This window comes from Physeter macrocephalus, chromosome 1 (genome assembly GCF_002837175.3).
Source record: "Physeter macrocephalus isolate SW-GA chromosome 1, ASM283717v5, whole genome shotgun sequence".
NCBI classification, from domain to species: domain Eukaryota; kingdom Metazoa; phylum Chordata; class Mammalia; order Artiodactyla; family Physeteridae; genus Physeter; species Physeter macrocephalus.
The window spans coordinates 46,071,322-46,098,478 of NC_041214.2; the positions used below are offsets into that span (position 1 = coordinate 46,071,322).

The 27,157-nt window shown below is 37.8% G+C and overlaps 1 protein-coding gene and 1 long non-coding RNA gene across 6 annotated transcripts in view; both read left to right on the forward strand.

Annotated features, from left to right (window-relative positions):
• Nucleotides 1-20,850, forward strand: part of LOC114486366 (uncharacterized) — a 66,692-nt gene extending 45,842 nt beyond the window's left edge. For all 4 annotated transcript variants that reach the window (XR_003680014.2, XR_003680017.2, XR_003680015.2 and 1 more), the window contains 2 exons: nucleotides 19,404-19,553; nucleotides 20,150-20,850. This is a non-coding gene — a long non-coding RNA (uncharacterized lncRNA). The remainder of the gene's footprint in view (nucleotides 1-19,403; nucleotides 19,554-20,149) is intronic.
• Nucleotides 1-27,157, forward strand: part of UBE2E2 (ubiquitin conjugating enzyme E2 E2) — a 384,777-nt gene that overhangs the window by 144,142 nt on the left and 213,478 nt on the right. The window lies entirely within an intron of this gene.

Below are 27,157 nucleotides of genomic sequence, written 5' to 3' on the forward strand. Positions count from 1 at the left end.
GCACAAAGAGTTTTGTGGCTCTGAGGCTTTTTTATATGTGTGAGCTTTTGGTTTCTTTATTACAGACAGCAGGAGTTGGCCAACACGTGACCTCTGGGAAAGTTTTTCCAGAATGTTTTTTGACAGGTTTTTAAGTGTCTCTGAGGTTGAAAAGGGAGAGTGAGCTGGTGCCTCTGTTGTGAGATGTCAACAACCATTGAGAGGGAATGAAACTCTCTGAACCAAATAAATCAAAGCACTTATGTCTGAAGAAAAACAGGTTGAACAACATCAATAACATGGTTATACACCCCTAAATTGGCAGATTTCTGATAAATCAGACCTGGAAAGAAAACTTGTGGAGTAATTAGCATAGTAAATCATTTGCCAATTTAAAGATTGTTCATTTGAAAACTAGTTTTGGTTGGTGTTTCTGGTTTTTAGATCTGTTTTTAAGTATAAAAGTAAAACAATGTCATAAGCCCAAACTGGAAACTACTCAAGTGCCACGAAGGTAGAGTGGATGGTTTATGATAGATTCACATGTTGGATTACTGCACAGCAATAAGAATGCATAAACTACAAGTACGCAAACGTGGATGAATACCACAAACAACATCAAACAACAGAAGTCGGACGCAAGAGAGTGCATGCTGTGTAATTGCATTTGCGTATGGTCCCGAGCAGTCCAGGTTCATCAGCGGTGTTGGACGTGCTTTCTGTTTAGAGGGGGCAGGAGGCAGCAACTGAAAGGGAGCCTGAGGCGCTGGCGGTGTTGCTTTGCTGGTCTGGGCACTGGTTAGACAGGTGTGTTCGCTGCAGAAGCATTCTTCCAGCTGTATACTTCCACTTGCGCACTCTTCTGTATACATGCTGTGCTTGGCAAAGGGTTACCTACAAAGTAATATGCTTGTTCACTTCAGAAGAGTTTTGGAAAAGCAGAATATATTACCCGTTTAATCTTGCCTCTTGCTTTTATTTTCATTTAATGCTAAGCTATAAGCATATTCACATGTCATTTAATGTTTCATTGAAGGAACTTTAATACCTTCATTATTTTAAGATATTTTTGAAAGTAAGGAAATATTCATTGTATATGTATTCACTCACACATATACAAGTAGTAGGTAGGGTTGTAGCATAAAAACCACAGTTAAAAATCTGAGAGAGAATAACTTTTCTCTCCTTTTTCCTGTCAGACCAGAGAAGGCTTATGCTGCTAAATGCAAAAGTACCATTCCCCCTACACAGCAACAATGATGCGAGAAAAGTTCTCCAAAGGAAATGCTTCCCTGTATAATTTGTCCTGAAATATCAGTTCTTTTAACTGTAAGACCTTGGTTGTTATAGTTTTCCACAGTTAAGAAGTAGGGAAAATAACATAAAAATGTATTCTTGGCCTTAAAGTTTATTAAGGGAAGTTTCCCCTTCCCTTTTCTATTAAATTCACCTCATCAGCTCAGGCTGATGCTAAATACTAATCTATGTTCCATAACATTTGCAATGAAAAAATATAAATATGTGTTTTTGGTGTCAGGAACAAGTCAGAAATCTAAAAATAAACACATAGGAATAAATAATAAAGTTGAATATAAATAAAATACACTGGTACACTACAGAATTCATTGCGTTCTGCAGCCAGAGACCTGGTTTATATAATGTTAAAATTCAGTTTATGACCATAGGCTGGTTCTCAAAATCTCACAGAGATTAAAGTACATGTTTATGAAGCAATGGAGAATATTATATGTAATCTAATCAGCTAAAACAAATTCTCTGTAATGCCTAGATTCCCCTTTCAATCTAAAGAGACGTAAATAGTGTTACCATCAACACTTTTTCTCCCTTACTAATCTAACCAAATTTGGCATTTCAAACCAAATTTGTCTCTATTGTAAACAATAAATTTTAAAAAACATCTTAGGCAGGAAGTCAACAAATGTTTATTCCTTTTCACTTCCCTCACTAACTATCAATTATGGTGTTTGTTTTATGGAACTGTATACACACAGTTTTTTAGTCTTTTTTCATACTTTTTACATCATCTAATTGATCCCGTTTGAGAATTAAGATAAAATGATACACAGCAGTGTTGTTTAGTTTTCATAAGGAGGAAATTTTGGCCAGATGTGTTTCCAAATAAATAGTGTGATCAATGATTACACTATTAAAATTATTGAGGCATTTTTTAGAAAAGAAAAAACAGGGGAAAGAAAGGAAGGAAGAGGGCAAAGGTCAAAAATTAGAATATAGCTTATGCAGATAAGAGTGGCTGTGCGGGACATAGTTTTTGTTTGTTTTTTGTTTGTTATTTTTTTTGCATTACGCGGGCCTCTCACTGTTGTGGCCTCTCCCGTTGCGGAGCACAGGCTCCGGACACACAGGCTCAGCGGCCATGGCTCACGGGCCCAGCCGCTCCGCGGCATGTGGGATCTTCCCGGACCAGGGCACGAACCCCTGTCCCCTGCATCGGCAGGCGGACTCTCAACCACTGCGCCACCAGGGAAGCCCCGGGACATAGTTTTATAATGCTGCCTTTCGTTTCTGTTCACAGCTGTCAGCTGGTTTAGATGCTAGTAAAATGTAGGCTTATACCTAAGCTTACCTATGCTTAAATGTTTAGCTTGTGGTCTTTTACATTGAAGGTAAAGGGCACGAGTAGAAAAATATGTATATTATACTTAAACTACCAGAGTTCCTAAGTCCAAAATAAGACCTACGATGCCCTGCAGGTAGAATCTCAACAGTATAGCTTTGAATAATTATACTTTAGTTTCCTTATCCATAAAATGGGGATAAGGCTATTACCTAAAATTGTAAAGATTAAATGAGTTCATATATATCAATCACTTAAAGTAGTGCCTGGCACACAGGAAGTGCTCTGTAGAAGTTCACCGTTATTACTAAAATTGACCTCATGACCAATAAGACAGTTTGTGGCTTCTAGCATGCCTGTAGTCCTGCTGCCAATATTTAATGCCACGGTCTGTTGGAAAAATGGAACTTTAGGCTATTAGCAAGACTTACGTCCCCATCCACAATGCAAGGACTCTGCAAGCATGTTACTCTTGGAACCATGGTCCGTATTTCACAAGAAACACTCATCATTTTTGTGATAAAGTTAATTTGACTTGCTCATTTGTATAGTCAGAAGGGTCTACAAATAAGCTAAATAAACGTGTCCCCCTGGTGTTGCTGGCGGTGAGGAGGTGCCATGAAGGTAAGAGCATACACAACAGAAGTGTAAGAAGTGAGGATGTAGAGTAGGATGAGGAGGTGCATTGCTGGTTAAAGGTAAACGAGTGCTGTATGTATCTGCCCTAAAGATCCCATGAACCTAAGCATCTTTTTCTCAAGTTCCGACTCTCAGTTATTCACAGGGTTAACACGCACACCCACCATTCCCAGCCCTTAGTCTTCCCTGTGCTGACCTATGTACAGGCTACACGAGGACATTTATTTCCCATACAGGCCAGGAAGGGTTTTCAGGACTAGAGATTTGACGTCGTTTTGAAAATTCTCACCGTGTACCCCTCTAGGATGGTTCCTCAGAAAAACAGTGCCTTCCATGTGTCTTGTTTCTCTAACATTTTGAAACATGTATTGTAGTCTAGTTATGTACGTTTATATTAAGGAGGGTTAGGTGTGATTATGTACTTAATAATGACAACATGTAATTATTTTTATGATCATCAGCTGTTCAGATTTCATATTTGTTTTTCAAGAGCATGACAGGCACTCACAGTTGCTTGCCACATGCACCGCAACTACTGAGCTCATGCACCACAGCTACTGAGCCCGCACACCACAACTACTGAGCCCGTGCACCACAACTAGAGGGAGAATCCCGCACACCACAGCGAAAGATCCTGTGTGCCGCAACTAAGACCTGACACAGCCAAAACTAAAATAAATAAATAAATATTTTTTTAAAAGATTATGGTGCATAGTAGATGCAAGTTATTTTTGCTCACTTGTCGAAAACCAGTTTATAAGTACTCTGTATTTTAGCTAAAAACTCAATGTAAATAAATATTGATGATTTTGAACATTGAAACCCTGATTACCAAATAGACAGAACTATTTTCTTAAAGAGTAATGGCTCTTCAGAAATTCAGCACAATGTGTACATCCTTTATTCATTACAGTGTTGTAGGAAATGTGGAGCCTGAAAGAACTAGGTTCACGTGTGGCCTCCAGTATGTTAACTATACGACCCCAGCAAAACAGTTAAGCTTCTGGGCCTCATCTTATCCGCATGTTAAATGTTAAATGACTGAAAATTCACAGTATTATCCAAATATTGAAAGATTTTTAATGTTTTCCTTCTTTTTGCCCTAACCCCTTTTCTATAAATATTTCAATATACGCAGTTATTCCCAATAATTAAGAATAAGCTAAAACAGGGACTTCCCTGGTGGCACAGTGGTTAAGAATCCGCCTGCCAATGCAGGGGACACGGGTTCGAGCCCTGGTCCGGGAAGATCCCACATGCCGCGGAGCAACTAAGCCCGTGCGCCACAGCTGCTGAGCCTGTGCTCTGGAGCCCGCGAGCCACAACTACTGAGCCTGCGCTCTAGAGCCTGCGAGCCACAACTACTGAGCCTGTGCTCTGGAGCCCGTGCTCTGCAACAGGAGAAGCCACCGCAATGAGAAGCCTGCGCACCGCAACGAGGAGTAGCCCCCGCTTGCTGCAACTAGAGAAAGCCCGCACGCAGCAACAAAGACCCAAAGCAGCCAAAAATTAAAAAAAAAATTTTAAATAATATACTGAAACAGACACAAAATTCATCATGCTGACTTCTTTGATTATTTTAAGTCAAGTTGAAATTACATAATTTCAGAAAGCACAATTATATTTTCATAATGTAGTTTAAAGATACATGGTGGTAATGTAATAAAAATATACCTTTTTCCAAGATAATGTTGAAGAAGAGCATGGGAAGACTCTAATAATCCTCAGATGAGGTAAATAATCAGGGACAGAGCCAAGAAAAAACAAGTATGTGTCAAAAGCAAAGAGAATTTGACATTAGCAGTGTTTTATAATTAAAACTGAAATATAAAACATAATTATAAAGTTAGATTTAACGGAACCAAACCCCACTGTATCATCTTTTCTCCCCCATTAAATGGAAGAAAACATTTCAGTTGGGGGCTTGGTGCGTCCTTTATTTTTTATTTAATTTTTAAATTTTGAAATAGGCTTTTTAAAAGTTGCAAAAATAGTACAAAGTTTCTTCACAAAGAATTCCCACATGCCCTTCACTCAGCTTCCTCAAATATTAACATCTTATATAACCACAATACAAGTATCAAAATCAGAAAAAAAATTAACATTGATATTACTCTGTTACCTAATCTACAGACCTTTATTCACATTTTGTTAATCATCCTGCTAATGTCCTTCTAGTCTAGGGTCCAATCCAGGACCCTCCATTGTACTGAGTCATCAAGTCTCCTTAGCCTGCTTTAATCTGCACAGTTCCTCTGTTCATTTTTCGTAATCTTGACACTTCTGAAGAATACTGTTCAGTAAATTTGTACCATGGCCCCCAAAAGTGGCGTTGCGTCCTTCTCAGTACATCAGATCAGGGAGCACATGATTCTGTATGTCTTATTACCCATGATGTCTACTTTGATCACTTTGTTTAAGGAGATTTCAACTTCCTCCACTGTAAAGTTACTATATTTCCCTTTGTAATTAGAATCTTGTAGTGAGATGCTTTGTGACTATGTAAATATCATGTTTATAATCATATCTTTCACTCAGTGGTGATTCTTATCTGAAACACTTACCGTGCTGTTTCTTAATGGTGATTTCCTATTTCCATCATTTCCTCTACATGTATCATTGGAGTTTTGTGGCAAGGAGGAGCAGACTTTTCTCCCTTCTGTATTTACTTAGTTATAATCTGGATATTTATTTTTATTCTGTGGATTATAAGCCATTACTGGCTTATATTGTTCCCAGTTTGGCCACTGAGAGCTCGTTAAAGTTGGCTCCTCTGTTCTGTGACATACTTCCATCATTTTTTGAGCATATCCTTACTTTCTGACACACTAGTTCTTCCTGGCTCATCCCATACTTCCCCCGCTTCCCTCCACCAATCCTGACGTCAGCCCGTTTCTCCAAGGAGCCCTGGTTCCTTTGATCCGTGTTTTCATGCTTAGAAACCAAGACCTGTGCACTAGATATGCTCACTGGTGCCATGATATCACTGCTTCTAGGCTCTTTCATGAACAGAGCTAGTAAAGATATAATGTATACACATACATTCAACTCTTATTTCTAAATCAATATCTAATCTAAAACTGTTTGCTTCTCCAATTTCAGTTCAACATTACAAGGTTTATCATAGCTTCCCCCTACAAATAAGGAATTATTTGGAGCTCCTTTCTCTGACATAAGAAACTTGATTCTTAATATCCACAATATATTTATTTGCTAAAGCTTAGATATACATAAAGTAGTTTCAGAATTGCTAACTCACACTTTAGATTTTGCTGAGTTTTAAATGAGCCTAGTTGGACTGGCACATTTTGATTCTAAAATGCACGCATGACATGCCCAGATATGTATTCAACTGGTGGAAGTGTACCAAAAAACATTCTTCCAGTCTTTTTTTTCCTCCATCTTTATTGAGATATAATTGACATTCAGTACTCTATAAGTTTAAGGTTGGTTTACATATGGCAATGAAAATAATCAATAAACAATTTATAATAGGAATAGAAAAGAGTTTCACTTGAGCCAAATTGAGGACTATAGTCTGGAAGACAGCCTCCTGGATTACTCTGAGGAACGGCTCCAGAGAAGCACGGTTTTCAGCACAGTTTTATGTCTTCTCAGAACAAGAACATCAAATAAGTCAGGGATACATTCCTTCAAGGTTTCAAAAATAAGATCAGCATGTACACGGTGAGTCACTATATAGGCTTGGCGCCTGGGAAGGGAGTCTTATCATTAAAGGAGGGTCAGCATTGGCGTCCCAGGAAGAGAGGCATTTAATCTTTATTTTTAGCATGGACATGCTTTACTTCTGGTCATTGTTGCCCTTTTTTAAAATACTTAAAGCAGAGGTACAATGTATGTTTGGTAGGCCACAAACAGGCTGTTTTAGTTAGCATAAAATTCAAGTTAACTCATGTATATGCCAGAATGACATCCCCATAACTCAATATGTGAAAATTTCTTTTATCACATACATCATGAAATAATTATCACAATAATTTTAGTGAACATCCATCGTCTCACATAGATACTAAATTAAAGAAATAGAAGAACAACTTTTTCCCTCATGGTGAGAACTCTTAAGATTTACTCTTTGGACTTCCCTGTTGGCACAGTGGTTAAGAATCCTCCTGCCATCGCAGGGGACACAGGTTCAAGCCCCGGTCCAGGAAGATCCCACATGCTGCAGAGCAGCTAAGCCCATGCACCACAACTACTGAGCCTGCTCTCTAGAGCCCGCGAGCCACAACTACTGAGCCTGCGTGCTGCAACTACTGAACCCGCGAGCCTAGAGCCCGTGCTCCGCAACAGGAGAAGCCACCGCATTGAGAAGCCCCTGCACTGCAACGAAGAGTAGCCCCCGATCAACGCAACTAGAGAAAGCCCACGCGCAGCAACGAAGACCCACTGCAGCCATAAATAAGTAAACAAATAAACAAAAGCTTTACTCTCAACAACTTTCATATATAACGTACCTCAGTGTTAATTAAATTTATCATGTTGTACATTGCATCCCTAGTACTTATTGATCTTATACCTGGAAGTTTCTGGTACCTTTGGACCACCTTCGTCCGATTCCCCACCCTTCACCCCCACATCTGGGAACCACAAATCTGATCTCTTCTTCTATGAATTTGTTTGTTTTTGAAGTATACTTGGCTTAGAACACTATGTTAGTTCCTGGTATGCAGCATAGAGATGCAGTATTTCTACACATTTCAAAACAAATCACCATGATAATTCTAGTTGCAGTATGTCACCATACAAGATATTATATAGTTATTGACTATATTTCCCACACTGTACGTTTCAAACCCATGACTCATTTATTTTGCAACTGGGAGTTTGCACCCCTTAATTTCCCTCACCTATTTCTTTCCCCCCCCACTACAATCTCCCACCACCTGTTTTTTCTCTGTATCTATAACTCTGTTTCTGTTTGTTATGTTTGTTCATTTTGTGTGTGTGTGTGTGTGTATGTGTGTGTGTTTTGGATTTCATACATAAGTGAAATCATGCAGTATCGTCTTTCAGTGTCTGACTTATTTCACTTAACATAATACCCACTAGGTCCATCATGTTGTTATAAAAGATAAGATTCTGTTCTTTTTTGTGACTAATATTCCATTGTATATATGCAACACATCTTCTTTATCCATTCATCTATTAATGTGCACTTAGGTTGCATCCATATCTTGGCTATTGTAAATAATGGTGCAGTGAACATAGGGGTGCATATATCTTTTTGAATTGGTGTTTTCATTTTCTTCAGATAAATACCCAGGAGTGGAATTGCTGGATCTTATGGTAGTTCTATTTTTAATTTTTTGAGGTACCTCCATATTGTTTTCCATAGTGGATGCACCAATTTAGAGTCCCACCAGCAGTGCACGAGGGTTCCCTTTTCTCCACATCTGCACCAACATTTATTATTTATTGTCTTTTTGATAATAGTCATTCTGACAGATGTAAGGTGATATCCCATTGTGGTTTTGATTTGCTTTTCCCTGATGATTAGTGATGTTGAGTATCTTTTCATGTGCCCAATGGCCATCTGTATGTCTTCTTAGGAAAAATGTCTATTTATATCTTCTACTCACTTTTTAATTGGATTGTTTGCTTTTTTGGTGTTCAGTTGTATGAGTTTTTGATATATTACAGATGTTAGCCCCTTATGGGCTATATCATTTGAAAATGTATTCTCCCATTCAGCAGGTGGCCTTTTCATTTTGTTAATAATTTATTAATAATAATTTATAATAATAATATAATAATAATAATTAATTAATTAATATTTATTTTTTGTTAATAATTTATTTCTGGGCTCTATTCTGTTGGGTTGATCCCTGTGTCTGTTTGTGCGCTACTACCATACTGTTTTGATGGCTGTAGCTTTGTAGTATAGTTTGAAACCAGGGAGTGTGATCCCTTCAGCTTTGTTCTTTCTGAAGATTGTTTTGGCTATTCAGAGTCTTTTGTGTTTCCACACAAATTATAGAATTATCTGTTCTAGTTTTGAGAAAAATGCCATTGGTATTTTGATAGGGATTGCATTGAATCTGTAGATTGCCTTGGGGAGTATGGTGATTTTTAACAATACTGATTCCTCCAGTCCATAAACATGGTGTTTCTTTCCTTCTCTTTGTGTTATCTTCTATTTCTTTCATCAATGTTGTATAGTTTTCCAAGTACAAGTCTTTTTACCTCCTTAAATAATTTTATTTCTGGGTATTTTATTCTTTTTGATGTGATTATGAATGGGATTGTTTCCTTAGTTTTTCTAACTGATAATTCATTGTTAGTGTATAGAAATGCAATAGATTTCTGTATATTAGTTTTGTATCTTACAACTTTACAGAATTCATAGATTATCTCTAGTAGATTTTTGGTGGTGTCTGTAGGATTTTCTATGTATAGTATCATGGCATCTGCAAACAGTGACAGTTTTACTTCTTCCTTTCTAGTTTGGATTCCTTTTATTTTTTCCCTGTCTGATTGCTTTGGCTAGGACTTTCAATACTGTGTTGAACAAAAGTGGCCAGAGTGGACATCCTTGTCTTATTCCTAATCTTAGAGGAAATGCTTTCAGCTTTTCACTGTTGAGTATGGTGTTAGCTGTGGGTTTGTCCTATATGGCCTTTATTATGTTGAGGCATGTTCTCTCTACACCCACTTTGTGGAGAGTTTTTATTATGAAAGGAGTTTGAATTTTGTGAAAAGCTTTCTGCATCCATTGAGATGATCATATGATTATTTTTTATTTTTTTGTGATACGTGGGCCTCTCACTGTTGTGGCCTCTCCCATTGCGGAGCACAGGCTCCGGACGCACAGGCTCAGTGGCCATGGCTCACGGGCCCAGCTGCTCCGTGGCATGTGGGATCTTTCTGGACCGGGGCACGAACCCGTGTCCCCTGCATCGGCAGGCGGATTCTCAACCACGCTGCGCCACCAGGGAAGCCGAATCATATGATTTTTATTCTTCACTTTCTTAGTGTGGTGTATCACATTGAATGATTTGTGGATATTGAACCATACTTGCATCCCTGGAATAAATCCCACTTGATCATATGTGTGATCCTTTTACTATATTGTGGAATTCAGTTTCCTAATATTTTGGTGAGGATTTTTGCATCTATGTTCATCAGTGATATTGGCTTGTAATTTTGTGTGTGTGTGTGATAACTTTGTCTGGCTTTTGTACCAGGGTAATGCTGGCCTTGTAAAATGAGTTTGGAAGCATTTCTTCCTCTGCAATTTCTTTGGAATAGTTTGAGAAGTCATAGCTCTTCTCTAAATGTTTGGTAGAATTCCCTTGTGAAGCTGTTTGGTCCTGGACTTTTGTTTGTTGGGAGTTTTCAAATCACTGATTCAGTTTTATTATTGGTAGTATGTCTGTGCATATTTTCTATTTCTTCCTAGTTCAGTCTTCAGAGATTGTACACTTCTAGCAGTTTGTCCATATCTTCCACATTGTCTATTTTATTGCTATATGTTTGTTCATAGTAATCCCATGTGATTCTTAGTATTTCTCTGGTGTCGGTTGTTACTTCGCATTTTTCATGTCTGATTATATTGATTTGGGCCCTTTCTCTTTTTTCCTTGATGAGTCTGGCTAAAGTTTTATCAGTTTTGATTACCTTTTCCCAAGAACCACCTCTTAGTTTCATTGATCTTTTCTATTGTGGTTTTAGTCTCTATTTCATTTATTTCTGCTTTGATCTTTATGACTTTTTTCCTTCTACTAACTTTGGGTTTGTTTTTTCTTCTTTTTCTAGTTCTTTTAGGTGTAAGGTTAGGTAGTTTATTTGAGATTTTTCTTATTTCCTGAGGTCAGCTTGTATCACTGTAACCTTTCCTCTTAGAACTGCTTTTGCTGTGCTCCATAGGTTTTGGATTGTCGTATTTTCGTTTTCATCTGTCTCTAGGTATTTTTTAATTTCCTGTTTGATTTCTTCAATGGTCCATTGGTTGTTTACTAGCATCTTGTTTAGTCTTCATGTCTTCATGTTTTTTGTAGTTTATTTCTTGTAGTTGATTTCTAGTCTCATAGTATTGAGGTTGGAAAAGATGCTTGATGTGATTTCAGTTTTCTTAATTTTACTGAGACTTGTTTTGTGACCAAGTATGTGATCTGTCCTGGATAACGTTCCATGTGCACTTGAAAAGAATGTGTATTCTGCTGCTTTTGGATGGAGTGTTCTATATACATCTGTTAAGTCCTTTTGGTCTAATGTGTCATTTAAGGCCAGTGTTTCCTTATGGATGTTCTGTTTGGTGATTTGTGCATTGATCTAAGTGGGGTGTTAAAGTCCCCTACTATTATATGTTACTGCCAATTTCTCACTTTGTATCTGTTAATATTTGCTTTAAGTATTTAGGTGCTCCTATGTTGGGGGCATATATATATATATTTACAATTGTTGTATCATCTTCTTGGATTGATCCCCTGATTGTTATGTATTGTCCTTCTTTGTCTCTTGTAATAGTGTTTGTTTTAAAGTCTGTTTTGTCTGATATATGTATTGCTACCCTGGTTTTCTTTTCGTTTCCATTTGCGTGGAATACCTTTTTCCATCCCCTCACTTGCAGTCTGTTTGTGTCTTTAGATCTGAAGTGAGGCTCCTATAGGCAGCATTTATATGGGTCTTTGTTCTGCATGGTTTCTTCTGTTGTGGTGGGTTGACTGCTTTGGGTGGTCTGGTAGGTGTGGCTGGCCCCTTGTCTGGTTGCTTGCCAGGCCTTGTCTTTTGCAGAGTCTGTTGACCACTGGTGGGAGGGGCAGGTTCACAAGGCAGCTGATTACAGGTCCCCAGGGATCCTAGGGTTAATGCTAACCCATGGGTGGACAGAGCCAGATTCTAGGGTTGGTGGTTGTGGGGCTGGGGTTCCCAGATCTGGTGTTGTCCTGCTGGTGGTTGGGTCCAGTTCCTGACATGGGTGGCTTCAGGGTCCAGGGTGTCCCAAAGCTGGTGACAGCCCACTCTTGAGTTGAACTGAATCTGGGGGCTGTTGGCTGAGGGCTCCAAGGTGTCCTAGGGCTGGTGTCGGCCTGCTGGTAGGCGGGGTCAGGACCAGAGTGGGGTTCCTGGATTGGTGCTGGCCCACTGGTGAGTGAATTGGGTTATGATTTGGCAGGTTGTAGAGCTACAGTGGTCCTGCAGCTGGTGTCTGCCTTGTGGTGGGTGGGGCTGATCCCAGGGGGTCCTGAGACGGGTGCCTGCATACTGGTGGGTGAGGTTGGTCCCTGGGCTAGTGCTGGCCCACTGACAGCTAGAACCAGGTCCCAGGGTATCTGACTGCAGGGCCCTGGTGACCCTGGGGCTAGTGCTGGCACAGTGGTGTTTGGGACTGGGTCTTTGGTCCTCTGTTGGACAGAGTGGTGTACTGTGGAACGAGTGGGCTTAGGGGGTCTGCAGGCAGCAGGCCTGCTGGTGGGTGGGTCTGTGTCCCTACCCACCCAGAAGGTGTCCCAGTACTGATGCTGGCAGGTTGGTGATCAGGGCGTGGTCCCAGTGTTAATAAGCTGGAAGGAGGATTCCACAATGGCACCTGCCAGCACCAGTGTCCACGTGGTAGAACAAGCTCCACAAATGCCTGCCACCTGTGTCTGTGCCCCCAGGGTGAGCTCCTGTTGCCTCCTGCCTCTCTGGGAGGCTAAGATCAGCAGGTGGTCTGACCCAGGCTCCTTTCAATTTACTGCTTCTGCCCTGGGTTCTGGAGTGTGTGAGATTTTGTGTGTTCCCTTTAAGAGTGGAGTCTCTGTTTCCCACAAACCTCTGGGCCTCCCAGATGTAAGCCCTGCTGGCCTTCAAAGCCAAACGTTCTGGGGGCTTGTCTTCCCATTGCAGAGCCCCCATGGGCTGTGGAGCCCAGTGTGGGACTCAGACCCCTTGCTTCTTGAGGAGAATCTCTCAAATTGTGATTATTCTTCCGTTGTGGGTCACGCATCCAGGGATGTGGGTCTTGACTGTACAGCATCTCCACTTCTCTTACCCATCTTATTGTGGTGCCTTCTTTATACCTTAATTTGTGGAAGATCTTTTCTTCCAGTCTTGGTCTTTCTCATCAGTAGTTGCTCTGTAAATAGTTGTAATGTTTGTGTACCTGTGAGAGACAGTGAGCTCAGGGTTTTCCCACTCCACCATCTTGACCACCAGGTCCACTGTTGCCAGTCTTATCCATCTTGGTCATTTATGGCACCTCCCAGAAGAAATCTGCAGTCATCTTTTCTCACACTTACCAAGTTTTGTTCATTGTATCTACCAGGAGCTTTCAAGCTGCTTACTTCTTTTCTCCCCACCCTACTCCATCTCGCAGCTGAACCACCGGCATATCCTTCTGGTAAATCTCCCTGCATCCAATTTTACGCCTCTCCAGTTCAAAGACTGAGCCAGTGATCCTTTAAATATACAAATCTAATCATTTACCTTATGCTTTTTGATGGCTTTCTCTGTGTTTCAGGTGAAGTCTGAAATCCTCAGCATAGCCTAAAACACCCTGCATGATCTACCTTCTCCCCACCTTCCTAGCCTCAAGGCATGTAGTATCCCCTCCCCTTATTCTCTCCGTTCCATCTTTATTAACCCTCTTTGAGTTCCTCTTCTACATTCCAGGTATTGCATATGCTGTTTCCACTACCCTAACAGTGCTCCTTCTCCCTGTGTCCCTCTTAGTCCTGCTAACTTCTAAACACCATTCAAGTCTCAAATATCATTTTCTTAGTAAAGTTGTCCCTGAATTCCCAGTGTGGGTTAGACTACTGTGCCAAACCATCCCAAAGCACTTGGCATGTCTCAGTGGCAGTTTATACCAAAAACATTTGTAATTACGTCTTCTAAGTGGACTTTCTGGACTAGATTATATACTTCTTAAAGGAATGGATTTTGCCTGTATTGCGCAGTGTTATGTTCTCTGTGCCTGAAACAGTGTACCTATAGCACGAAAACAGGGCTCATGGAATGAATGCCTAAATTAATGAACCAGAAGTATTTTTGAAAAATGTTAGGTAGATACTGAAACCATATCATGATTAATAACTACCAGCAATACATAAAAAGTAACCTTTGTACAATTTTTATGGATACAGAGACTTCTGGATCCTTTCTGCTGCATTATAATACCTTACTATGTTGGAACTGCCAATATAAGGTAGTAATCCAGCAAATGGAGAAAGGTTAAAATTGGTTTATACAATGAGTCTAGAACCATAAAAAATAATTTTTTAAAAAGCCGAAAATCCTAACACATAGTTTAAAAATTCTCATCAATTCTTCCTCTCTCAAAAGTTCATTATTAGATTTTGCTAACCGTCACTCATTTTAAACCTAGCTGCTTTGAGATATCCAGTATCTGGGTTAGCCTGCTTTGTGTCCTTGATGCAGTTTTACATTTGAGGTAAATTTTTGTTGGCTTAAACATCAATACAAAAACCAATCTGTTTAAATGAGATGGTGATTGGAAATTTTGAGATGTTTTGTTACTAGCATTGATTTTGTATTTCTAGTTCAGTTGACTCTGACAGAAGTTTTCCTATCATGTGATTGAAGAAAACTGTGACCAAGTATAAATGGGTCTTTAAATGTATTTTCATATCAAAATAATTTAATTTGTCTTTAGGAATTTGAGAAAGGTTGTGACTTTTAATGTTGTAGATACTTATAAAATCAGGGTCCTTCCTGTTTTATTTCTCAGGAAGTGACATATGAGAAGGGCTATAGTTTATTACAACTGTTTGGGTTTTTTTTCTCCCTCCTTTTCTTCTTTCTTTTTTCTTTTTGGTACAGTTATTTCCCTGCACCTTGGGTTGCTTAAACCAACATATTAGCAAACTAGGGATTTCAAAACAGCATATAAAAAGTAAACAATCTTAATTCTTATAGAAGTAAAAAAAACAGTATTCCTCTCTCATTTTTACTAATAAGTGAAAATGAGACAGTCTTGCTCAAGAGCACAACATCTGTCAAAAAAGGATGAACCAATCTTGCTTTAATCACCGATGGCTGAGAATGATGACGTATACTGAGGCATCAATGAGGCTTACACTACCTACTATGTCACCAAATTTTTGAGCAAAGAATAGCTAACTCAAAAACTGTACCTTTTACGCTGTTCATAAGAATTGTTGACTTCTGAATAAAACCATTAGTTATAAATTTTAATTTCTCTACAGTGCATAAAATTTTAAATGCATTAATATATACTTTGTTTTGTTAGAAATAAGCAGACTACACATTCACTTTTATTTCACCCAAATGTAAAACAAGTAAAGATAATGAGCTTCAAGGGACAGCGTTTTACTATACTTGATATTATTACTCTAGATATTTACTGTGGATTAAAGCTAAGTGTCAGGTATAAGGTGAAAGCAAGCCTAATGAGCTCTAAATATTTTTTAAAACCTCGCAAGATTATTTTAAATGTATAAAACATATGTATAATTACTAAAACAAGTTCAATTAAAACTGGAAGTCTAGTATATCAAATGGTTTACATTTGAGTTTTTCACTCTATCTTGAGTTTTTCACTATGTTCTAAATCTTCTATAATGAAAATTTACTTTTATAATCAGATGCTTTTTAATTCAATTTTTAAATTGTGGTAAAATATACATTAGATAAAATTTACCATCTTAATCATTCCTAAGTGTACAGCTCAGTGACATTAAGTACATCCACATTGTTGTGCAGCCACCACTTACATCCATCTCCAGATTCAGATAATTTTTAAATGAACATTATTTTCTTTCTAACTCATCTAAAAAAGTTTTATTCAGTAATAATCATGTTTCCTATATTGCCACAAGATAGTTAGGACAAAACTGATTTGCCTATTAATGAAATAAAACATCAAATTACAACAGTGTTAAAAATAAAAATACTTAAAAGAGTCCACAAACAGAATCTAGTTTTAGTGTTTTATGAAGAAACTTTATTTCAGATCTTTGTGACTACTACATATGTGGGCATTTGTTTAAAATAAAATCAAATATTCATTTCATTTAAAAGAATTTGCCTTCCAAGCCAATGTTTTGAGTAAAATTATTAGCAAATTTACCTGGTTTAAATAAAACATACTTTCATATACATTCAAAATAAAATGATTTGTTAAATTTGTAAAAATTTCTTATTTTTTCCCTACTTAAGGTATATAATTCATTTACACCACACGTGCACACACACACGCACATGCACACACACACACAGAGTATACTGTGGGGGTGTTTTTCATTTTGTGAGTTTCGGTTAATTTTATTGATTATAAGTCATGGACAGATGAACTAATGCATTTTAAATAAACGCACTGCTTTCCACAAAGCATTGTGTGAAATGCATACATACACGTTTGCCTTGTATTTTAAACCTCATTTGTAACTTTTACATAAAACTTTTTCTTAATGTTTAGGTACATTTTGTCAATGAGCTGACCTGCAGGTTGGCATGTACAAACTATTTTTTAATATAATCTTCCAATACAAAGTTTACAAATTTGAGATTGTTTCAATCAGTGATTTATATTTCAAACAAATAGGGTTTTATAGCATGGTTGGTTTTTAAATTTGGTTTAAAACTCAGCGTTTTCGTGATCTGTGAGAAGTTAGTAGGTATTCCATAAAAAGGGATTCCATGGTGAAGTGAATTTTCAAAAAATGCTTTATTCCATATCCCTTTCTATGAACATTATTAGCATGTTTGTTTCTAACACATCCAGTAGTAAAGACATCTATTTCAATTTAACTTCCTGTATCTCAACTTTCTGAAGATGGAACCATATTTGTATATGACATCTGCTAACACTCCCATGAAATGATAGTCTGTTATTAATCTGCTGATTCAAGAAATAATACTATCATCTATATTACTTCAGAAATCTCCCCCCCACCCACCCACCCCCGCAGAAAAGGCGAACATTTCTATGATTCAGTCAAAATAAGTCAACAGAAAGAAAGGGAAAAAACAGACTAGTCCACTGAAAGCCAGAGTCAGCCTTCCCCCATTTTTTTTTTCCCTTCATAATTGATGTCATAATTCTTCTCTCTTCAAACTCCAAGGATTCACCAAACCCTTTGGGAAATATATCTTGAGGTCCACAAAATGACCATTGATTCAAAGCACAGCGGAGGGAAAAAGATGCCTGGATAATCCACACAACTGGAAAACCAATTTTTAAATTAGGAACGGTACTCACTTATGTGCTTATTTGCTGGAACTTTTAAGGCCCTAAAGCCTTGTTTCTCTCAAATTTGCACACAATAAACGTCCTGATTGCACCATAAATGTGAAGATCTATATAGAAAGTCAATAAAAAATCTGACAAATTAGCTAAATTTTAAACAGAAGAGACAGCTCATCTGGATAATTCGTGTTGCAATAGCAGGTCTCCTGGCTTAATTGTACAGCTAATTGCCTCACTCCAGAACCTGTGGCTGAATGTGCTCTTGTCCAGAAAAAGACATTTGAAGGGCCGCTCCTGGAGACTTCACAAATAGCACAGCAGCAGAGAGAAAAATATAATATACTTGGGTTTTCATTAGCACAAAAGTATGCTAACATAGTTTATTGAGTGTCATTAATTTCTCATTTACCTTCCTGTTTAAAATGTATCCCTATTGTTCAGAATCCATTTAGATGATCTGAAAGACACTCGAGTTATAATTTTTTCAGTTTTGTTTTGTTTTGAAAGTTTTGGTCATTAAAAAAGGATGAAATGAATATTTTGGTCTGTTTTTGTACACTGAAATCTTTTCTTGTAAGTAGATGCCACTGATACCTAGGATATTAACATACCAGGGGCTATGCCCCCCATCATTCGTGAGGGAGGAAGGGGTCTTGAGGGCTCAGAAGACACAGCAGGATAGAGATTTCTCAAAAGCCTTTCGTATAACCCCCAAATACAAAAACAATAAAAATAATCACTCTAAAAATACTAATAAGTTTTACTAGGGTAAAGGAGATGAAGAAACTTTTTAAACCTATTTTTAAAGGGAAATCATATACTGTTTTATTACTAAAATGGCTTTTTTAAAATGATAGTGCATATTTTAATTTAAGCCTTGGGTAGGAATAGTACCTGTTTCTTTTTCAAATAATATGGAAAATCAAGTTAATGTTGTTCTTTCTGAGTGGACAAAATGCACCAGCAACTGAAACCTTTAATTTAACAAATGATGCAGTTGAAAGACCTTGAGCTTTGAAAAGTCATATATGATCAGAATTTGAGTCTCAGATTTTAGTTTGTATGTGATCGTAAGCTCGTTACTTAACCTCTATGCCTTGATTTATTCATCTGTTAAACCGAGTGATGACAAACATGTCTATATTTCTCAGAATTACTGAGTATTAAGGGACACTATATGTGATGCACACACACAGGGGAAAGTGCAAGCCCTTTGTAAACTGCAAACTGTCTACTTAGCAGATGCTACTGCCCCTACCATTACTCACTACGATTGCTAACAAGAATAATACACAGAGTTATAAATACTTCCAAGTAATTTTAATAGCCAGTCAGCACTCTGACTGCTCTAACCAAAATGAATGAAGGCTAGGGAAGCTTTATATAGGGTCTTCTTAATTTTTTCTGTCGCAGGTGAAAAAAACAGTCAAGTAAGCAGGTGCTGTGATTTTGTGCCAGAAAACCTGTCCTAAGGTTCTTCCTCTCTATCACAGACCTGAAGCATCAGAATCTCTCTTTTTTTTTAACATCTTTATTGGAGTATAATTGCTTTACAATGGTGTGTTAGTTTCTGCTGTATAACAAAGTGAATCAGCTATACATATACATATATCCCCATATCCCCTCCCTCTTGCGTCTCCCTCCCTCCCTATCCCACCCCTCTAGGAGGTGACAAAGCATCGAGCTGATCTCCCTGTGCTATGTGGCTGCTTCCCACTAGCTATCTATTTTACGTTTGGTAGTGTATATAAGTCCATGCCACTCTCTCACTTTGTCACAGCTTACCCTTCCCCCTCCCTGTGTCCTCAAGTCCATGCTCTAGTAGGTCTGCGTCTCACAGTTCTCCAAGAAAAGTAAATATGCAAGACTGGTCACTCACGTGTCAGTAACTTATTCCCTCAGGGTAGCCTTCCAAAGGGACAGAGATAAATATTTGATGAGCACGTTATCTCAAAGAGGTTTTAGGTGTGGGAGTTTAAAAATATTTAAACTGAAAAAGAACTTTTTCTTTAAAAGCTCTGAAGCTGTGCATTTGGTATCCCTCCAAGACCCCCTGGACCAGTTTGAAAACCACTAATCTCAGAGAGCCTTCCAGGGCTGTTACTACTTCAGATTAAGACTGAAACTATGATCTGTTCAGTCTTCAAGAGCAGCACCAGCACAGAGGTAAGGCTGGGACCTGCAGATGGCGGTGGGCAAGACATAGGATTAAGTCGCCAGCATCACACTTTTCCCAGTCATTTTCACAAATCTCTGCTTCAGTAAATGCTTTTATCACCTGTGTAAGGAAACGCATAGCTGTATTTTCCAGCACTAACAGCACGTACACCTGTTATCACCTTTTAAAAAGTGCCAAAGGACCCTGTTGGTTTTCTCTAAAATTTGCAAAGTGATTCCGAGCTTTAGCGAAAAACATTTGGTGGGCACCGAGAAATGGTTTCCTGGGTACCTAAATACCACCCCTTTCTGCAGATAAAAACATCACCGGATAAAGTTCCCAGACAGAAATACGCATATCTGCAAACAGCGCTGGCTGCCAGGAAGCTCAAAGCTGAGTTCTGTGTCCAAATGCAATCATTTTCCTTAGCCCAGTTTGCTGTCACAGCTGTTGTTCCTCTTTTTGTTACATAGATCCCTTTACTTTCCTTTCTTGAAATGGTCTTGTTACATATAGTTTTTAGATTGTAATGACCACATGATTTTTAATGGGTTTTTCAATGATTTATCTTTTAATGACTATCATGTATGCATTTCCTTTTCAGAAGTAACAAGATAAAAATAACAAATAAATAACACAAAACAGACATTTGAACAAAAGCTACCATATAATTTCCTTTACAATGACTGCTATTGGGAAGAATAGTTAACAAAGAGGACAAAGAATGAGTTCCTGAAAAACTGAAACTGAGCTTCAAATGAATGGAATGTGACCTTATACATACTTATTCCAAACTACCTGGTAATCTTCAGCTACCTACGAAAAATTACCAGACGTTTTTCAAAGAAATTAAGGCCGTACAAGCCTGCACTTCATTGCCATTCTTTGCAATCTTGATTCACAGTCATTTGTGGAGTACTGTAAAACTATTGTTAAATAAGGACTGCTTACACTGTTTAAACAGTATTTCTCAATATTTACCTGCTTCTGTAATTACCCTGTAATTATTTTTTATTGTTGACGGTAAAATATGTAGCATATTTCCCAGGTGGAATTCTCATTGCTGGTCTGTTTTAAAATACTGTTGTTTGGGGGATATTCTGTATGCTAATTAACATTGTTCTCATGTACCTCTGGTCATAGAGAGCCCTGTTAATTTTAGGACATTAAAAGAGAAAAGATACTTCACTAAAAATGCCTCACTTTATGACATTATGATGGTCTCTATTTACAAATGAATTTTTACTGAAATGTAAGCTACTCTTAAAGAAAATGTCTGAGGAATTTTAAAGCTTTTAATAAAATACATGTAATATTTCTTCATTTATTGAAAAGCTACATGTTAATACTCTAATATTAATAAAATATTTTATATTATTTTGTATATTAAAAGACATAATACTTTGATATTGTCCACTACCATTCTGTTTATTTAAATACCGAGCTAGTATTTTTGAAAGAACATGGAAGCATACTAAGAAGGCAGACATCAGAAGTGGTAGATTATTTTCATAATTCGTTTTGATGTCTGTGTTTATTTTACTGTCCAGTATTAAACTGACTCATTTTAAAACTTAGAAAACCTTTTTAAAGAATTGTGACATCCCCTTGTACAGTCATTTTATTAGTTCCTTTATGCCATTTCGTAACACTAAACAAAGCTATCTTTATTAATCCCCCCCAAATAAATCACTTCTTTCAGGAAAGTTATTCAAGGGATACGTATTGAATTTCTCTCCATGTTTGTCGATGTAGGTATTCTTTGCAGTAGCTTACTTGGAAAGCTCTTTGTTTTTTGTTTTTTTTTCGGTACGCGGGTAGCACAGGCTCCGGACGCGCAGGCCCAGCGGCCATGGCTCACGGGCCCAGCCGCTCCGCGGCATGCGGGATCCTGCCGGACCGAGGCACGAACCCCTGTCCCCTGCATTGGCAGGTGGACTCTCAACCACTGCGCCACCAGGGAAGCCCAGCTCTTTGTATTTTAAACTGTGCTCCAGGATAAACAAAAGCAAATTCTGCTCCTTTGGAAAACTTAAGTAGTTCTTATCTAAACTTTGATTTTAAAAAAAAAATTGAAAACAATACACAAATTTTTAGTTTACAGAAGTGAAATGTTGGTATAAACTCCCTAGAATACCAGTTGTAATTGCATTAGATGACTAATTCCTGCTTTTCAGTTTCAAGTCTTCTCAGAACGTTAAGATTTTTTTTCTTTTGCAACTTTACACCAAAACTTGAAAATTTTAGGCGTGTTCCTTTGCCAGAGTATGAACTGGAAAATGATTGAATGAACAACTGAAAGAAAGAAAAGAAACCCTTAGAGGCTTTTCTGTCCACAAATATGCCTGCTTTCCCCACATTCAGCTAACTAGAGATTCATTTATCACATATCTATTAAAATTCAGTTATTCCTAGACAGAAAGAAGAATGGATCAGAATAGAACAGAATATGAAATCTTAGAACATCCCAAGAACATATGGCAGTTTGAAAAAGTTGGGAAATCTTTAGTGAGTTACATTTTAAGGACATAAAACTGCACAGAAATCTTGAACTTTCTTCAGTAGGTTCATTGTTACTAATAGTACTAGTATTGTGACTTGAAAAATTTTTTAACTTTTATGTGTAAAAACATATAAGCATGTTATTAGTACCCAGGATATTCAGTGTAACAAAGTTACAAATATAAAATGAAAGAAGTTAAGGAAAAAACCTGTTATGTCCAATTTGAATTGCTACTATCAATACGAGCTCATGATATTGCAGAAATGTAGTTCCTATTCTGTCCATAGGAAAGAGCCAGAAGAAGTGACATCCCAGTAGCAGTGAGTATATCTAGTGCCTAGATCTTGCTATTACCATTCCCCAATAAAAGAAACAAAAATTCCCTGGAGAAATAACTGATTCCAGATGTGGGGAGGGAAAGTGTGAAATGAGCCTGAGATCACATGAAGAGATGCTCAACATCACTAGTCATCAGGGAAATGCAAATCACAACCACAATGAGATATCACCTCACACCTGTCAGAATGGCTGTCATCAAAAAGAACACAAATAACAAATGTTGGAGAGGATGTGGACAAAAGGGGAGACCCTCGTACACTGTAGGTGGTAACGTAAATTGGTGCAGCCACTGTGGAGAACAGTATGGAGGTGTCTCAAAAAACTAAAAATAGAGCTACCATACAACCCAGCAGTTCCACTCCTAGGTATATATCCAAAAAAAAAAAAACCCCACTAATTTGAAAAGATACACGCACCCCAATGTTCATAGCAGTAGTATTTATTTACAATAGCCAAGATATGGAAGCAACCTAAATGCCCATTAATAGATGAATGGATAAAGAAGATATGGTGTATACATGCATACAGTGGAATACTACTCAGCCATAAAAAGAATGAAATTTTGCCATTTGCAGCAACGTGGATGGACTTGGAGGGTATTATGCTTAGTGAAATAAGTCAGACAGAGACACTGTATGATATCACTTGTATGTGGAATCTGAAATATACCACAAACTAGTGAATATAACAAAAAAGAAGCAGACTCACAGATATAGAGAACAAACTAGGGGTTACCGGTGGGGGGCAGATAATATAGGGGTGGGGGGCAGGGGAGGTACAAACTGTTGGGGGTAAAATAGGCTCCAAGGATGTATTGTACAACACAGGGAACATAGACAATATTTTGTAATATTGTCTATGTTCCCCGTGTTGGAAATGGAAGGTAACCTTTAAAAATTGTGTTAAAAATTGTTTTAAAGAAAAGACAGTCTGTGAGCCAGATATGTGAAATTTTTACAGTTTTTTATAAACCAAATTCCTGGCATAGGATCTGAAATACAGTAAGACCTTGATAAATATTGAAAGAATTCATTGTGTTTTATTGTTTTTTTCACTTCTTTGCAAACTTTGTAAAAAGATTAATTCTGATATTAACTACCCTTTCTAGCTTTGTAACATATGTAAATTTATTGTTTTTGTTCTTTCATGAAAATTACCTGATAAGTATTGAAGGGTACTGGGCAAGGTTCAAGGCATGTGATACTTTACAAGTTGCAAGTCAATCTCAAAGCATTGATTAGTGCTGTTTGGGTTTGGTCCTTCAACTAACTAAAAATCCACCTGTTTCTCTATCTTGGATATCATATGATAGTTTAGCAAATGTCTTGCAAGTCCTGGTATACCAGGTTCTTAGAATTCCTTCAGTCCTGAAACCCTATTAAAAGAAGAAATTCAGATCTCTTAGCAAGAGTTTAAAAATATATCTGAATTCTAATAATCATCACTCCTTTTTCTAAATGGTAGGCAAAACCCATCCTTTTGAAAACGGAAGCATTTTGCTTTATTTGCTATCTATTGGCACCCTGATTTTTTTCTACAATTCTTTAAATAATACATTGGTTCCCATATAAATTTTTTTCCGTCTTACGGGAATCATTTTAATTAGAATGCTTCTTTCAGTTACCATGCCAGAATCAACTAGCTGAGAGGTAAAAATCTGTTATCATAAACAAGTAGTTCTCAAGCCAGAGGCCATTCAGCGGGGGTAACTTGCTTAGGCATTGAGAGGACTCCATGAGCTGTGTAGGTATCACAGGCTCACCATGAGATGAGAGAGTTGAATAACAGGACAGGGAGTACAGAGTTCACTTATTTCTAATTCTGATAGGATGGCATGGGGTATGTGGAAGTGCTTTGCTAGTTTAAACGTTAGGCATTTAGGCATTCTGCCCTGTCCCTTTACATAGAGTTGGGTTGGGCTGGACAGAGCTGTAGGAAGGCACCAGTAGGCAAAGGTGAGCAGTTTGTCAAAAGCATCATGGAGCATGTGTGATGCCTCAGAAATTACCCTGTCTTGAATTATACCATGCTATATATCTGTCATAACAGTTTATCAAAGCCTGCTAGGTTTTTGGCTGTGGGTGAATGGGTGTTATGGTTGGAATAATCTAATAGTCATCTATTTATATCCAGTGATAAAATCAGGGAAGATCAGTATGAGTTGTCAGTGCTCACTTTAAGAATAAGTAGAACTGTAAACAGTCTTAGGAGTAACTAAAAAGGACAAGTATTGTATGATTCCACTTATGAGGCACCTGGAATAGGCAGATTCATAGGGACAGTATAATAGAGGTTACTTGGGATGGATGGAGTGGCAGGGCGCAGGTGGGGAGTTACTGTTTAATGGGTACAGACTTCCTGTTTGGGATGATGAAAAAGTTTTGGAAATGGATAGTAGGGATGGTTGTACAATGCTGTGAATATACTTATGACACCAAATTGTACACTTAAAAATGGTTAAAATGGTAAATTTTATGTTACATATATTTTACCACCATAAAAATGTAATCAATTATTCTTAACACAAAAACCCAAGGGGGAGTGGCAAGTAAAACGGAATGCTGAGGAGACCATTGTTAAGGTCTCCAAGTGAGAGCAGGGCCACATGGAGGCTGGGCAGTCTGACAAGCAGTGAAGGGGCTCCGTGTGGGGTGAGAGCTGAGTGAACGGGAGCTGCCCAAGTCACAAGAACGAAATCCCAGACGCACCTAGACCGCAGGCTGGGGTCTCCATACTCGGTGTCCAAGGGTGCCAGCTCAGTGAAGCTAGATCATGGAACTCTGAATTCCCCAGTTAACCAAGCATTTGCATCATTACGCATTTGCGATTTTAGGTGACCCATTAAACCCTATTTTTCTAAAACTTAAGTGTATTTCATAACGATTCTGAGCATAGACTTTTTCTTCTGTGAGATTTGTGAAGCCATTTACATTATTTTTCTTTAACTTTTCAGGTTTCATTTTAGTATTACCGACTGTCATCAGTTCCAGATACTCTAGAGGGTTCTTGTGGGAATCGTCTCTAAGTGCTCTTTGTATTCGTTTTGGAGAAATTGTTGTTATAAAAATGATTCAGTACTGCTTACTTTGTACAGGATAATATTTCCTAAGAATATGGAGATTATATTCGCATGGATATTTTTTCTTTAGTTTGCTGGGTTTCTGTTTTTTGGGTGTTTTTGGAGCGTATGTTTTAGCAGACTCCCAACAAGATTATTTATTTTAAATCATGTCTTTTAAAAAACACTTTCTAGTTTATCTTTGTAGATGTTTTCTCCCTTCAATAAGCTAACCACTGAAAGGGTATGTAAAACTCAGATTTACTGTTACTGTGGTTTTCCACTTGTTATATATTGACAGGATATCATTATATCTTTGCTTTTGGCATTTGCACTTATTTGTATCTAAATCACAGTAGTCATCACATTTTAGTAAAGTAATAAGAAGTGTAAATATACAAGTTTATGTTTGTATACATAACAGTAGTTATGTAGCAGCTAATACTGGATGCTTATTTACTGTTTATTTGTGGAATGCTGTTTGCTTTACATACATTGGAAGCGTTTAATCCTTACAATAACTCTGTGTGGTAGATATGTTATCCTCATTTTTCATAGAAGAAGTCTGAAGTGTTAGGATGGTTGGTTACTTACCCCAAGTCATACAGCTAGCACATTCCACAGGCAGGTTCCTAACTACCTAAGTGAAGGTTAATGAACAGAGGATTCCTAGAAATCAACCTGAGTTGCCAGTTATCTTAGCTGATAGTTAAGCTATATATTTTTAAGTACTAGTTTCATAATAATAGTAAGTTTGAAGTAAATTTATAATGTACCTGTAAACCATACTTTAGGAATGAGGACACTATATTGCCTGTGTATTAACACATTAAGCGCTCATCAGAATTTTTATTGGACATCTATCATGTGCTATGTCCAGGGATGATGGAAAGATTTAGAAATATGATCACTGTCCTCAGGAGACTTAAAATCTCTTTAGATGTTTCTCAACACCCTTTTTTTTTTTCAGCCTATGCCTCTCTCGGACAAACAACCAAAGCAAGTGGCATGCCCTCCTTAATTTTAAATCTCAAAATAAATTAAACTCAGGTATTCTCTACTATCTGAGTCTGTTTGGTTCCTGACTTTGTATACTGAAAGAGACCTCATTATTTAAATATTTTTGGTCCCTGAGTTTCGGATAGTGAGTAGTAATGAAAGCTTGAATAGCAAAGGAAAACAACTCCATCTTAAAAAGTTTGTTCAGTTTCCTGAGTTTGGAAGAATTCGGATTGTGAGGGATATATGTATCACGTCTTAAAATAATAAAACAATAATAAATGGAATGAAGTGGTGATTTAAGACAGTATTTTTATCCCTCTATCACTGCTCTACTGTGTACCCTTTGAATATAAAGATACTCCACAAGAATACCTCTTCCTCTCTAAAAATAATTTTCACAGAAATTTAGTAACTGGATTATGGTAATATGTTAATGTTCTATTTATGCTGGCTTACATTTATATATATAAGTAGGTGAAATGGCTTAGCACGTTGATAAAAAATATTGGGTATGAAAAGAATTAAAGCACTTGATCCACATAATGATGGTACTACAGTTGTTTAAAGATAAAGTCTGTAATGGATTATGCTAAGACCAATGGCAGGGTGGAGAGCCTTCCTCCCCCCGCTTCCTCCCCCCACCGGGACGCGAGCCTCTCACTGCTGTGGCCTCTCCCGTTGCGGAGCACAGGCTCCGGACGCACAGGCTC